The sequence below is a fragment of the Martes martes genome (assembly GCF_963455335.1).
Source record: "Martes martes genome assembly, chromosome: 1".
Classification (NCBI taxonomy): domain Eukaryota; kingdom Metazoa; phylum Chordata; class Mammalia; order Carnivora; family Mustelidae; genus Martes; species Martes martes.
Genome location: NC_137888.1, coordinates 11,436,970 through 11,448,153, shown reverse-complemented (window position 1 = coordinate 11,448,153; position 11,184 = coordinate 11,436,970). Strand labels below are relative to the sequence as shown.

General features: G+C 45.4%; 1 pseudogene across 1 annotated transcript; it reads left to right on the top strand.

The window, feature by feature from the left end:
• Positions 1-2,036: 2,036 nt before the first annotated feature.
• Positions 2,037-10,437, top strand: LOC308342424 (mRNA turnover protein 4 homolog; annotated as a pseudogene). Its single transcript has 2 exons — positions 2,037-2,054; positions 9,754-10,437. The product of its transcript is annotated as an mRNA turnover protein 4 homolog (transcript).
• Positions 10,438-11,184: the final 747 nt, after the last annotated feature.

Below are 11,184 nucleotides of genomic sequence, written 5' to 3'. Positions count from 1 at the left end.
TTTAGTTATAGCCATGTGGAAAAGAGAAGGAACTAGCCTAGGCAATAATATAGTTAGAAGCAACTGTGGCCGGGGCACCTGGGTGGCTCAGTCAGTAAAGCATCTGACTTTTGATTTCAGCTCAGGTCATGACCTCAGTGTAATGGGATAGAGCCCTCCCACCAACACAACACAACCCCCCCAAATCAGGCTCCATGCTCAGCAAGGAGTCTGTTTGTCCCTCTCCCTCCCCACACTTGCGCTCGCACGCGCTCTCTCTCTCTCAAATAAATAAAAATCTTTTTTTTTTAAGATTTTATTTATTTATTTGACAGACAGAGATCACAAGTAGGCAGAGAAGCAGGCAGAGAGAGGGGGGAAGCAGGCTCCCCACCAAGCAGAGAGCCCGATGCGGGGCTCGATCCCAGGACCCCGAGATCATGACCTGAGCCGAAGGCAGAGGCCCTAACCCACTGAGCCACCCAGGCACTCCAAAAACACTTTTTTTTCCTTTTTTTTTTTTAAGAAGAAATTGTGGCCAAAAAAGCAAATAGTTAATGATGTCACACAGCATAAGTAATTAACAAATACAATTAAGTTCTGGAAGCCATTCCTTTCAAATCTGTAGATAAGACAAAGCTGAGATGAGTGATGAGCATATGAAATGAGACATTCAATAAGACTTTTGGCAAGCAGTGGTGGGCTAACACTAACAAGATATCCTCAGCAGGGGCTATTCATTGAATCGAGGTTTCTTGCGGCTGAGTGCAAGAAGAAGGCAGGAATTGAAAATGAGCTGGAGAGTGTATTTGACGTCAGACTGGGCCTGTGGTGATGACGTGCCGAGCTGTGTCCTAGAAAGCTGAGTAACCTCCGCCTGCATTCTCCAAATCCCAGCACACAGGCCACAAGAACCATCTCCCAAGCCCTCCAAGGGCTTGCCATCAACCCACCCTGTTTTCTAGAGAAACATCAAGTGCCAAGAGGAGCACCCGGGTTAAAGACATAAAGGAGTTCTTTGTATGATTCTCACAACTTCTCTATAGGCTTTAAATTACTTCAAAATAAAAATTGGGGAAAAAAAAAAAAAGAAAGAGGAAAACTTAAGGGTCCAGGACCTGTGTCAGATCATACATAGAAACCTACATTTCGGTCCTGGTACCCCCATGAAAACCTGCCACACACTGCGGAAAAGGTAGCAGGATAGGGATGATTTTAAAGGAAGTCGAGATATGATGGGGCCAACCTTTCTGGAGGACTAGTGAGAAGGCAGAACAGTGCGGCTGGGCTTGAGGAGAAAGAGCTCGCTCCTAGAAGGCAGGCATGTCCATCCATCCCTTTGGTCTAAGAGGGAAGAAGCTATCTCAGGAGGTAATGGTTTTCTTCCAGCATGAAAGTGATAAGTCAGGGTTGAATTAGATTGCTGTCTGAGCTGGATTGATGGTATTAAGGAGACTTCCCACCCTAACTTGGTGGGTGTCTATAAGGCTATTTTAAGAACGTCTGGGTGGCTCAGTCAGTTAAGCATTGGACTTTTGATTTGGGCTCGTGCTGTAATCTCAGGGTCGGTCATGAGTTCAAGACCTGCATTGGTCTCCACTCTGGGTGTGGAGCCTGCTTGAGATTCTTTCTCCCTCTTCCTTTGCCCCTTCCTCCCTGCTCATGCTATAAATAAATAAATAAATAAATAAATAAATAAATAAAATAATTTTTTAAAAAGCTACTTTAGATGCCCGGGGAGACAGAATTATAGATGGTATATCTCAAGACTTACTGTGATTGGTTGTTTGCTCAAGACAGGCTCACTTTATCTCACAGTTTTGTCCTATTCAAGAATAAATCTTAGATAGCTAATATCCAAAATATCTGAATAATTTACACAACTCAAGAGTGGCAAAACAAATAATCCAATGAAGATTGGGCAGAGGACCTCAACAGGCATATTTCCAGAAAGGACATACAGATCGCCAACAGACACACAAAATGATGCTCAACATCATTCATCATCAGGGAGAAGCAAATCAAAACCATGATGAGATACCACCTCACCTGTCAGAATGGCTACTATCCAAAAGGTAAGAAATGACAAGTGTTGGTGAGAATACAGAGAAAAGGAACCTTTGTGTGCTGTTAATGGGAAAGTAAATTGGTGCAGCCATTGTGGAAAACAGTGAGGAGGTTCCTCAAAAAATTAAAAATAGAGTTACCCTATGATCCAGCAACTACTGGATATTTACCCAAAGAACATGAAAACCCCAATTCTCAAAGATATATGTATGCCAATGCTTATTGAAAGACTATTTACGATAACCAAGTTATGGAATCAACCAAAGTGTCCATCAACAGCTGAATGGATAAAGAAGTTGTAAGGTACACACACACACACACACACACACACACACACACACACTGGAATATTACTCAGCCATAAAAAAAGAATGAGATCTTGTCATTTGGGACTACATGGATGAACCTAGATGATATTCTGTTAAGTGAAATAAGTCAGATAGAGAAAGACAAATACAATATGATTTCACTCATATGCAAAACAAATGAACAAACAAAATACAGAAACAGAATCATAAATACAGAGAACAAACCAGTGGTTGCCAGAGGGGAGGGGATTGGGCACATGGGCAAAACAGGTGAAGGGGATTAAGAGGTACAAGTTTCCAGTTATAAAATACGTAAGTCATAGGGATGAACAGTACAGCACTGGGAATATAGTCAAGAACATTGTAATAACATTGCATGTTGACAGATGGTAACCACAGTTGTCATGGTGAGCATAGAGTAATGAATAGAACTGTTGAACACCTGAAACTAATATCATATGGTATGTCAACCACACTTCAGTTTAAAAACACTGATAATAATAAGGGAGAAAAACAATAAATCCTAGAATTAGAACACAATAAATTGTCCATAGCTCTAGATTTCAGAGGACCTCAGAGTCATGATGTGAAATAATTTGCAACTAGTGAAGATGAATATATACAAATGATGAGAAGTTGTACTGGGTTGAATAAAATCCCTCCAAAATTCACAACCACCCAAAACCTGAAAATGTGGCCTTATTGGAAAATAGTGTCTTGGCAGACGCAATTACTTAATTTAAAAAGAGGTCATACTATACGGGCATAGACCCTCGTACACTGCCTGGTGTCTTGTAAGACAAGACACACAGACACACAGACACACAGGGAGAGGGTCACGTGACTCTGGAAGCAGAGATTAGAGCAACACGTCTATGAGCCAAGAAATGCCAAGAATTGCGAGCCACCATTGGAAACTTGGAAGAGAGGGGGCATGCCCTTCTGGCTCAGCCAGTAGAGCATGTGACTCTTGAGTTCAAGCCGTACGTTGGGTGTGGAGCCTACTTAATATCAGAAAAAAAGAAAAAAGAAACTAGGAGGAAGAAAGGAAGAACCTTCCCCAGAACTTTTGGAAGGAGCATGGCCCTGCCACATCCTGACTTCAGACTTCCAGTCTCTAGGACGGTGAGAAAATAAATGTCATTATTTTAAACCACACAAGGTGCTATAATTTCCTAAGGCAGCCACAGGAAAATGACACTTCAATGGAAGCCTCCATCCCTTTTTTGTGTGTATGGTGTTTGTTTTGTTTTTTTTTTTTTACAATTCTATGTATTTATTTGAGAGAGATAGAGAATGAGCAGGAGGGACAGAGGCAGAGAGAGAGAATCCCAAGCCAACTCCACGCTGAGCAGGGAGCCCAATGCAGGACTCGATCACAGGATCCCGGGATCACAACCTGAGCAAAAGGCAGACGCTGGATTGACTGAGCCACCCAAGCACCCCATGCCTCCATTGTTTTATCCCGACCAGAAATAACCTCCTTTTAGTGCTTAAAATGGGGAGGGAGAGCAGGATGTCCCAGTTCACTGTATGGAACTCATGCCGCCCTCTCCTCTGCAAAAGACATCTGCAAGCTGTCTTGTATCCTGGACACGGTGGTTCAGACAATGCTCAAACCAAGTCACTTCCCTGAAAAAGAAAAGGAAGAAAGAAAAAAAAAAAAAAAGAACAGCCCATCTCAAGCCATGGAGACTCCATGGGATTTTCTTCCTGGGTCAAGTTCACATCTCTCCTGGCTGCTTTCTCCTGGCTTAGTCTAGACCAAGCAGACCCCCAGCAACGCCTTTGTGGCCACACCCATTAGAACTCTTCATGAAACAGTCACCTACTAGTGGGCTAGCACTTTCTGAGCCCAGATTAGTTGCCTTGGTTCAGGACTAAAAATATACCCAGAAGACTTACCAATGGGAGTAAAGCCTCTGAGCGGGAAAAATCATGGCAAGGACAGACTCGAGGCTGGATTGAACAATTCCACAAGAATAGGAATCCCAGCATAGCTGTGACTCCCCTTCCTTTGGGGGTCGCACTGCACACCTGCCCCAATGGGGCAGGAGAATAGCCAATCCCTGTGAAGCAATAGCTATGCACAGGCCTTGTTTTATGCATTTTCCCATTTTTATTTAATTCCCACAACAATCCTATGAAGCAGATACTATTATTTGCCTCATTTTCAAAAGTTGAAACTGAAGTATAGAGAGAGTAAGTAACTCACCTAAGATCACACAGGGAAGAATTGACAGAGTCAAGTCACAGTTGGAACCTAAGTGGGCTGGCTTCAGAGTCTGTGCTCCTATCCACCCATGATGGGTAGACTAAGAAGAGCACCCATGCCCGCCATCTCCTGGTAGTCATACCTTTGAGTAACCCCCTCCTCTTGAGTAAAGTTGGTTCCTGTCACTCAACAGAATATGAGAAAGCTGGTGGGATGCCACTTCCATATTTAAGTTCTGGGGATGGTAATTTCCATTTTACTAGTAGACCCTTTTTATTGCCTAAGGCAGTCATAAAAACTTAAGCAATTAAGCCCTTCGAAATGAAAGCTTGATGAAAATGATGAGCCAAATCATGAGATCCTTTTAAATGCTTTCAACATCTTAAAAATCTGATACACATGTATACAGTGATTACCAAATTTTCAGGAGGAACCCTAAAAAACATTTTTTGCAAAAACGCCAGTCCCCCGGATCTAAATTCACTTCTTCATTGTCTTTGCTTTTCCTCTTATTCTCTCTTTTTCACATTGCTTCCCTGGGGCTCTGGAGGTCTTCCCTCTGCCTCTCTGGGTCCATTCTCCCTTCATCTGCCCTGCTCCATGCTCTGGGAGACTCACTTAGAAAATGCATCAACAGAATCCTTTACCCCAGTCTTTGCTTGGGTTTTATCAGTGGAGGCATAAGCTCGAGATTTGAGGGTGGAGGAATAGTGAGGTGGGCTCCTTTCCAGAGGAGTCTAGATGAGTTGGCTGTGTCTCTCAGCAGAACATCATATACCCTGTCACTGAACCCAGCTCCCTGTGACATAAGAGTGCCTCCCTTTCTCCTCCAGGCATGGAACTGATAAGCTCCCCATGCTAACCTCTTGCTCCTGTATTTTTCCTTTTCGGTTTCCCTTAAACCTGCCCATCCCTCTACGGGAGAGTACCTTCACTCCACCCTCCCCAGTCACTCCACTGGAGCGTGCCATCTCTTTCCTTTTAGGTCTGTGACTTATAGACTGGATTACAATTTTATTTGCTTGACTTGGAGAGTCAGAGTGACCTTTGCTGACCAGTTAGGTGACCAATACAGATTAAGATTAAAGATTAAGAACCAGGGACAGAAGACTTGGATCTGGCACCCAGAGGATTCTCTCCAAGCGGAATAGACTCTTTATCTTTTTTTTTAAAGATTTTATTTATTCATTTGATAGAGATCACAAGTAGGCAGAAAGGCAGGCAGAGAGAGAGGGGGAGGCAAGCTCCCTGCTGAGCAGAGAGCCCGATGTGGGGCTCGATCCCAGGACCCTGAGATCATGACCTGAGCCGAAGGCAGAGGCTTAACCCACTGAGCCACCCAGGTGCCCCAACTCTTTATCTTTTTAAGGACAACTTTTGTCCATCACCTGAGGACCTCCCAAGTAATTGGCTCTAACCAATCAGTTTTGCTTTGATTCTTTTTGTGCTCTTTGTCTTATAATTCTTTGAAAAATAATGCTGTTTGAAGGTCTTATCTTAAAAGTAGAGCCCGAGTATTTGTGATGCAACCAACATACGACATTTTGCAATGACTTTTTCGAAACCCCAGAGACTTACCGCTGTCTGTCATGTGACATATTTACTTGCGCTCATTGTCTACTGTATTAGTCAGAGTTCTCTGGAGAAACAGAACCAATCAGATTTGTTGTAGGAATTCCTTCATGTGATCGTGGAGGCTGAGAAGCCCCATGGTCTGCTCTCTGTAAGCTGGAAGCCCAGGAAAGCTGGTGGTGTAGGTTTCAGACCAAGTGCAGAGCAAGACCAATGTTGCCTTTCACAATAAATTCTCTTCTTTTGTTCTATTCGGGGCTCCAACAGATGAGATGAGCGTCCCCCACCACGGCGTGTATCTTGTTTACCGCTGGATCCCCAGCTCTTAGAACAGTGCCTAGCACTTAATAAGTGCTTAAGATCTACTCATTGAATACATGAATGAATGAAGTAAATCAGTGGCAAATTCAGATCCAAAGATAAAGTCTTCTCTGCCCCTTTTCCTGGTTGGTGTATTACATCCTAGGACTCCCCATTTTCAGATTCTTAGACACCGTATGTACCTGATTTGGAATCAGCACACATATAACCTTTCTCACATTGTTCAATTTGTGGTTAAATTATATCTGTACCCATAGCTGGGACTTTGACAGCATTGATTTCTTCTCTTCTGAGTGGAAATGTAAGCACTTTCCTATTGATTCTCTTCCATTCCTTCTAAAATGCAGAATTTGTGGCTGAGATCCTACCCCACTCATTGCTTTTTCTCTTCTGCCCTTGTCCCTTTGCTTCTGTCTTTATCACAGACAGAATAGATCTAATGAATGAATAGACCTAATACTTCATGTATTAGGGTTCTTTCTTTCTTTCTTTTCTTTCATTCTTTCTTTCTTTTTTTAGGGAGGTAAGGTGGCTGAGAGTCAGCCAGCATCAGGAAAGTGTCCCAATCAGGTCCCTAAGGTATGCAGATTCACTGCCCAGCTGCAGTGCACATTGGGAACAGACCTGGGGGATGGAGTGAGAAAGCAGAGGGAAAGGGATCTTTTGTCCTCACAGGTGCAGACAGTCCAACCTCTTCACCCTCAGACCTTCAGACCGAACTGGCCAGAGATCTTCAGTTGTCTCGGAGGTACAAGGGTGAGACTGCTGAAGGGCCACAGAGAGAAAGGAGAGGGAGGAAAGTGTCCCTCCTGAGGGCTAAATTGGACGTCCCTCACGCTTTCCAGCAGGGGCAGTCCAGCTGGTTCCTCGGGGGCTTTGGATCCTCAGCAAGGAGTCACCTTAGCTGGAGGTCGTCAGTGCCCCCAGGAGCCCAAGAGTCCTCCAAGGAAAAGTCAGGAGAAATTGCCAGAGAATACAGGGGGAGCCCAGGGCCAGCAAAGGCTCTCCATGCAGGGCCCACCAAATGTGGGATCCCCCAATTGGATAGGGACCACCAAATGTGGGGCAACCCAGTTGGGTGAAAGCCCACAGATGCGGGCAAAGAATTCACACAAGGCAGAACAAAGGAGAGAGTTTTTGAACACACTGCAAGGGAGCAGCAGGCGAGACAGCAAACCAGAGACTGTCTGCCCTATTAGGGCTCTAATTGCATGAGTCAGGCTTCCCTCCTCTGCTCTGAGGTTGGAGGTGCTGGAAGAAGCATCTGCGAAATTCATCCCCAGGTGCTCTGGGAGAGGGAGGTTGATGGGCCGCGGTCTCTCTCTCTCTTTTTTAACTGAGGTGAAATTCACATGACATAAAATTAACCGTTTTAAAGTGTACAATTCGGTGGCATTTAGTCCATTCGCCATGTTGTACAACCTATTTCAAATACCACCATTTTCATCACTTCAAAAGAAAACCAGAACGCATTGCGTCATCACTCCCAACCCCCCACCCCAGTCCCTAGAGACCACCGTCTACCTTCTGTCTCTGTGGATTGACTTATTCTGTGTAGTTCATATGAATGGAATCATATCTGCGACCTTTTACGCCTGGCTTCTTTGACTTCACCTAAAGTTTCAGAGGTTCATCTACATTGTAGCATATTTCAGAACTTCATGCCTTTTCGTGGCTGAATAATACACACACACACACACACACACACACACATTGTATTTTGTGCATCCATTCATCCACCAAGGGACATTTGGGTGATTCCAGGCAATGTCCTTTTGGGCAGGTTTGTAAAGATAAAGCTGAGGCTAGAATCTAGTGCTTTCTGACTCGCCAAAGAACCCCATAGTAATAGCGATTTGCAATACGCAGTGGTGTGGTTGTGGCATGGATTGCCTAGATTGGGGAGGTGTCACAAGTGTGTTCATTTACAAGGTATTGAGCAATTCCGAGGACAAACATAACTTGTTGTGTATTTGTCATCAAATAAATTATACCTCTGGGCACCTGGGTGGCTCAGTCAGTTAAGCGTCTGGTTCTTGATTTTGGCTCAGGTCATGATCCCAGGGTCATGGGACCGAGCCCCATCAGGCTCCCCACTCAGCAGGGAATCTGCTTCTCCCTTTCTCCATGCTGAGTGTGGAGCTTGCTTAGGATTCTCGCTCTCCCTCTGCCTCTGCCCCACGCACCCCCTGCCCCGCTCACGCACGTTCTCTTGAGTGTGCTCTCTCTCTCTAAAATAAATATGTAAATATATAAATAAATAACATTTCTCCACAAAGCCCTATGTTTCTCCTTCTTCTCCTTCTTCCTCTTCCTCTTCCTCCTCCTCCTTCCCTATGATGAACCTAAGGAGATTGATAACAGGAGATACATGGGAAATGGCCCCTGTGGTCCAAGCTATAATGAACTTACCCCATCTGCCTAACGATGTTTTATATAAATTAGGCTCTAACCCTCTTTTTCATATCTCACTCTTCAACACAATGACTAGATGCCACAGTGTTTCTTATTTCATAAAACTGGGGCATATTTCATGATTAGGAGACAACTTTTGCTTTGTTCCTTCCAGTTCAGGGCATGCTTTTTGCCTCCCCTCGCCCCTTTTCTCTCCAGCCCTCTGCCCCCCGAGCCGCCTTGCTCCTGCTTCCCTGCTCCTCCTCTCTGATGTGCCCAGGTCCTGGACCCTCCAGGTCTCTACCATGCAGTTGGGCTTTGCTGGCAGCCCTCCTTGCTCTCCACAGCTGGTCCCCCAGCTGACATCTTTCCCTTCTCTCCACCCCTGTCTGGCATCAGTACCCACAGAACTTCCCAGAAACTCCTCAGGGGATCTCCTTCCTTGTTCTGGGAAATACGATGCAAATGTAATTAAGGAAGAGAGCAGAACTTTTCCTTCAAAGCTTGTCACTTTATGTATGTAAAAAGGGTCCCAAAAGACTAGAAACCTTATAACTTTCCACAGAATCTGCACTGTATTTGCAATACATTTGGATATGCCAATTAAGTGTTACAACTAAAAAGAATGAGATCGCTCGTCCACATTTAAAATTAAATGGGGGAGGGAAGCAATACAAAACTTTAAATTAAATTAAATTAAATTAAGGGGCACTTGCCTGGCTCAGTCGGTAGAGCACATGACTCTTAATCTTGGGGTTGTAAGTTTGAGCCCCACATTGGGTGTAGAGATCACTTAAAAATAAAATCTTTTAAAATGTTTAAATTAAATTAAATTAAATTAAGTGAGGTAGACCACCTTCCGCCGCATCTACCTGCAGGGCAATGCCCTAATCCAAGCGCGACAAGAATGTTTCCTTAACCAGAACTCCCAAGAAAGGCTTAGAACTGAAACAGAACCTGACAGAAGCGCTTGGGGGAATGTGTGGACGCGTCCAGGTACCTTTTCATCTTCTCGATGGCTCCCACGTGGAAAGACATCCGGACTGCCTAGAAGCACAGCTGGGTGTTCTTTGGTGAACACAGCGCGATGACAGTGGCCTCGGGTGGGAGCCCATCTGACGAGGACAAAGGCAAACCTGTGTCAGGTCAGCGAGAAGTGGAGGGGTGAGGTTCAGTCTCCTCTCCACCGAACGCACCAAGGAGGAAGTGAATGGGCGGTTCACCAAACACATGGAAGTGGACTTCACTGCTGTAGGAAACTAAGCAATGTTCACCATGAGCCTGGCCCCCGGGGCTCCTGGAGCAGCACCCCTGCCCCCACCATGGAGTCACAGCAGAGACAGCCGGGGCTGCCCACCGTCCTCAAGAGAGGCCTGGTGACCCTGCAGTCTGACCGGGAGATATGCAAGGAGGGCGATGTGCTGCGCCCAGAGCAGCCCCACGTGCTGAAGCTTTTTGGGTGCGAGATGGCTGAATTCAAGGTAACCATCAAATACACGTGGGATGCACAGTCCGGAAGGTTCCAGGAGACAGATGGGAGAAGCCTTGCCTGAGAGCGCAACCAAGGGGGCAGAAGAATGAGAGGAGGAAGACAACGGCTGACAGGCACCTGGGGCCAGGACGCGTGGGACCACCAACCCCCCCGCTGTGGGGGGAGCTGTCTAGCTGTTTACATCGCTGTGAATACAGACAAGGGAGGGCAAGAGGCGTAGATTGTTTTTCTATAAGGAATAAAACCGAAGGGCTTTACTGCTCCCTGTAAACAGCAAAGAAGACTTTTCCTTAAAAAAAAAAAAAAAAGTCTTGGCTTTGGGGTTTTGTCTGGATTCCTAGGATTCCTCTGTTCACCTGGAGCCAGCTTCCAGCACTGGCTCCTTCATGGGGACTGGGGATGTGGGCTGGGGATGTGGAGAGCCAGGGCTCCTCCTCTCCCCCAGCCATCCGGGCCTCTCTGCTGGAAACAGGGGTGTGCATTTGTCCAGGAATATGGGAACCCTGGCTGCCCTCCCTACCCCTTTCTCTCTCTTCCTCCTCGCCTCAGCCCATCTTCTCCCTTACCCCTTCCCTCCCTCCCAAACCAGGGCCAGGAGTCTTACAGATGACAAGAAGGTGGGATACTTTCGCTAAAACAAGAGTAAAGCCTCTGCTGAAACCCAGACCAGATGTGAAAACTGTTCCACGGCAGAAATAAAAATTAAAAATTAGATGAAGCAGGCTAATGTTTTACGAGGTTAAAAGAACTGCTAATGTAGAATACGCCAGCCCAAGGATGCCTATATAAGTAGAAAACTCTAAATATCGTATCATCACTAATAAAAGACCTGGACT